The sequence below is a fragment of the Sprattus sprattus genome (genome assembly GCF_963457725.1).
Source record: "Sprattus sprattus genome assembly, chromosome: 11".
Lineage (NCBI taxonomy): Eukaryota > Metazoa > Chordata > Actinopteri > Clupeiformes > Clupeidae > Sprattus > Sprattus sprattus.
In genome coordinates, this window is record NC_137909.1 from 9,282,852 (window position 1) to 9,287,507 (window position 4,656).

The window sequence follows — 4,656 nt, forward strand, 5'->3', positions numbered from 1 at the left end:
AGTGCAACCTCTTAGCAGTATTCATTTGCGGACCACAATGCAATGCTGAATTTGTTTTTCAACAAATGTCTTAAAAAAACAAAAAACAAGCCATCCATTATAAAGGGGAAACTGCTGTGACTTCTGTAGACGATCTAATAAAGCCATGTTGCCACAGCATATTTTATTACAGTTACAAATGATATCTCCACCTCTAGTCATATAGGGCTTCTTACCCAAGGAAAGAAAACAATGAAACTGTCATCAATAAATTAACTTTGTAAGTACAGGTACGTTTTGCAGCTGTCAAACTGTGTCCATCGGTGTAATCTGTTTATAAATTAAATCAGTGGGGTATGAAATGTGGGTAATGAAAAGCTAAATATTCCCTTTGCATCTCCAGTTGGATGATCTCAAAGAGGACGTCCGCGCGGAGGCTGAGAGAGGGGTGACCTCAGGAGGCAGTCAACGGCAGGGCAAGCTGAGAGAGAGAGGGAGTGATGGTAAACAAGAGGGAGGGAGGGAGGGACGACTCTTCCAGGAGAGATGGAAATTGGTTCTCTTTGTTCAGAGGGGGAACAGATTTGGACAAATGGTCTGTAGCAGGCTGTAGTATTTATTTAGAGGCTGTCTGCTGCTTGGGCGTCTTGTGAGTGCATCTTCTGTTCTTTATCCCTCTGATCTCCGACAGCCAGTTATTTCTCCTCTCTGTGTCGAAGAATGCTGTCACACTGACGGAAGACCCAAGCTGCATCCTACACATGTGCCCAAACACAACCCTACACACACACACACACACACACACACACACACACACACACACACACACACACACACACCACACACACACACACACACACACACACACACACACACACACACACACACACACACACACACACACACACACACACACACACACACACACACACACACACACACACACACACTCTTCCCTCCTTACACCTCTACTCTTCTGGTCTTTTTTATGTTTTTTTTGCTTTAGCTTTCCGTTCTAATCTTTCCCATACGCTTGTCTTCGGCACGGTGATTCACTCCCTGTTCGCCTCTCGTTCTCTTTGTTGTCTCTATCCCTCACTCCATCCTCCCTCTCCTGTGCCTGCCCACTATTTTAATCCAGTTTAAAGGCTAAACCACAGGGCAACTGGCACTACTCTTTGGCAAACACTTCCTTCCCTGGGAGAAAATAGGGCAGAGATAGGGAGGGCATGGGATGGACTCATTTGGTTTGGTTTTGGCTGCGGTGTTTGCCTCAGTCTATGCCACAACCTCATGGCTTCTGCTGCTTGGGCTCCTGAAGGCATAAACAACACAAGCAGGCACACACACACACACACATACACACACACTCTCACACACACACACACATATCTCATCGTCTGCCACTGTGACAGAGAAATGTTTGTTTCCCCATTAATTGCGTTTTTAAGGACGGCTGAGCGAACGTATCTGCTGTAAAGCTCCTTTCATGATTCCGAGGTTAGCTGTGTTCATGAAAAGAGCAGGAACAGCGCGGCAACTACCCAGATCAAGCGAGGTATTAAAAACTGTCACATGAAACGTGGGCCTCTCGCTGGGAGGGGTATGTTTGTGACAGCAGGGGTGCTGGTTAGGAGGGTGCCGACAGAGAAGGGGTAGGGGAGTTTAGGGGAGGAGTGGGGATGGGGAGGTGTTGGTGGGAGGGTGGGGGGGGTTTGACGTTTTGACAGGTGCGGCTGTGTTGACACAACCGCGCGCAGTCGACGAAACTCTTTCAAGTCATCCCCGGCAACATGACTCGTTTGACTTTGTCTCTGTGTGAGTGACGCCGCGCCAAACTGATAGCCCAGCTTAAGAGCAGCACACAAGAACAACCAGGCGACGATCCATCCATCACCCTTCATCCTCTTCACTCCGCACTGACAAGCCGCGCTTGAAGAAAGGCCCGTTTTTTTTGTCCTTCATAAATCACAATTTTCCTCAGTGGTTTTTAATGCTGCCAAGTCCAATCTGATGGACACCAGTCACACTTTTCATTCTGCCCTATAACAAGGTCAATCTGTTTGACCTCTCTGGAATCTCTCCTCTGTAACAGCAGAGACACCCTCTCCTCTCTGCCTCTCTCTCTCTCTCTCTCTCTCTCTCTCTCTCTCTCTTGCTCCCTCTCTCTTTCTCTCTCCTTTTTGCCCCATATGGCGAGGGCCTTTATCAGCCCACGTAGTGGTGTTCGGGTGATTTATGCCCTGTCTACTGTGATGCATCCATTCACCGATACTCCTATTAGAGCCATTTCCACCTCGACATGAAATACGATCTCCCAGTCCCCGCTCCCCCCTGAGCTCTCATTGTTTCCAGTGCTAAAGATTGTCTCACGTGAGACAGCCAGGGCCAAGGGCCCCCCTTGGCCTTATCCTGTAATGGGCAAATCAATGGCCAACTCAACAGCCCCTCTCCCTCGCTAACAGCCCTTCTCCCTCGCTCTGTCTCCCATTCACTTCTCTCCAAACCCCCATCAGGCTGAAATGGTTTGTCTGCGCCCACCCTGCGCCCTGCCTGTTGAGGGTCAGTGGGCTTTTGCCGTTCCCGGAGGGTGTGTGTGTGTGTGTGTGCTGGGGGATGCGTGTGCTGGTTCAACAGCGGTAGCAGCGACCAGTGACTCCAAGCTTGTTCACTGCGCCGATGCAGTCTACCCTTTGAAGCTCGATTAGCCAGCCCGCGGTCCAGCTTCTGACCCCAGCTAAGTCCAGTGGGCCATGTGTCAATCAATGGACAAGGCCTCCCAACCCCCTCCCCTTTTCTCTACCTCCTTCACTCTCCCCCTCTCTCTCTCTTTCCTTCTACCTTCCTCTCCCTCTCTCTCCCTCTCTCTACCTTCTCCCTTCCTCTCCCTCCCTCTCCCTCTCTCTCTCCTTCTTCCTTCCTCTCCCTCCTTCTCTCTTCCTCTCTCCAATCTTAGACTTCAGCCAAGGCCTTAAACACTGAAGTGGCCCTTTTTTCATTAGCTCTACACAGCTGCCCTTCTGTAATGGAATCATTAGACCTTAGCTCTCTCCTCTTCTCTGTAAAGGACTGCTATTGGCATTTTCCTGGTCTAGACGAGAGCGAGGTAAGAGCGAGGTGAGCAGAAAAGCCGGTTAGTTCATTATCCGTTCAGTCCCTCCAAACATCAACCAAAACACTCACAGCAGGGGGAGCTAATATTTACAAATAGGAGTCACAAAAGGTCTCTTGAAAAATCAAGATGTTCTAGCCAAATATCATTCAGACACTCAAGGAGATGAACAAAGGCAAAGCTCTTTTTTTAGCTTGGGCAGGAGCAAGCTGGTGGTCGCTCACCAAACCCAAGTCAGGGGAAGGCATAATTACCACCTATAATCGTCATGGTGATGGCATTGTCTGAATCTTGGATGAAATATCGTGCTGGCCTCTACCATGAATGCAAACAGCAATGCTCAGTTCAAACAATCAGCACTTTTTTTCCCCTCTGGGACACAGGCAGGTACAGGACGCACTGTTTACATCAAGGCCCTGAACTAACATCATTAAATGCAGCAGTTAAAGCATTAACCTCTGCGTAATTGTTATTGCTTACATTAATGGTTCCTTTATGTTAATGAATGCAAGGTAATGTTATGTAAGGCAACTTTAAAGTGTTGGTAAGTGAATGTCAACTTTTCACAGGCTTCATTAAAGGTAATGTGTGTGTGTGTGTGTGTGTGTGTGTGTGTGTGTGTTTGTGTGTAGATAGGGAGATGTCAGGCATCATAGTGGCATGGACTGGCTGATCAAGGCGCCTCGTTGTGGGGGTGGTCACAGCAAGGGGTCTGCTCAGGATGCCTGATGTGGTGACAGGCACAGAGCTGCAGTGACAGGTGCTTGCCTGGAAGCCACACTGCTCCTGATCCAGAGACAAAGATGGAGGAGGTGTGCTTAGTTATGTACTGTTGACTGTGTGTGTGTGTGTGTGTGTGTGTGTGTGTGTGTGTGTGTGTGTGTGTGTGTGTGTGTGTGTGTGAGAGAGAGCGAGAGAGAGAGAGAGAGAGAGAGATCACAGATCAGAGAGATCAGAGATAACTGTAAAGTACAAACCAAATCAATCAGCATCAGCAACACTAATCTTGCCCAATCGCAGGTCAAAGGTTGTCCATTTGAACCAGTCCTTGGGCTATGACTACAGCGCACAAATGCCCTCTGCTGCTCTCTTAATGATCACTAGCCCACCCTCTCCCTCCCCTTTGTCTGAAGTGTTGGCACACTATCTAACTGGATGGGCCCCGACTCGACCTCAGGATTTTCATATATTTTCAGCTCTGTTAGCCTTTTCACTCCATAATGTGCTTGCATCACTTGGAGGTCACTTGGATCAGTGTAAACTAGTTGGGAATGTCAGTACTGTCTCTCTGATCCCCTGACTCTAATCGAAGTGTAGGGGTACCTTTGAATGGGAACTATAAGATCCTAGGGTCAGACGTGACCATTGTTTCTCATCTGACCTCTGTGAAAAGGTGAAGAGAACCATCAAAGAAACATGGAATGAGTGTGAGAGAAAGAGAGCAAAAGAGAGAAGGAGAGAGAGAGAGGAGGAGAGAGAGAGAGAGAAAGAGATAGATAGAGAGAGAGAGACAGAGAGATAGAGAGAGAGAGAGAGAGAGAAGGAGAGAGAGAGAGAGAGAGAGA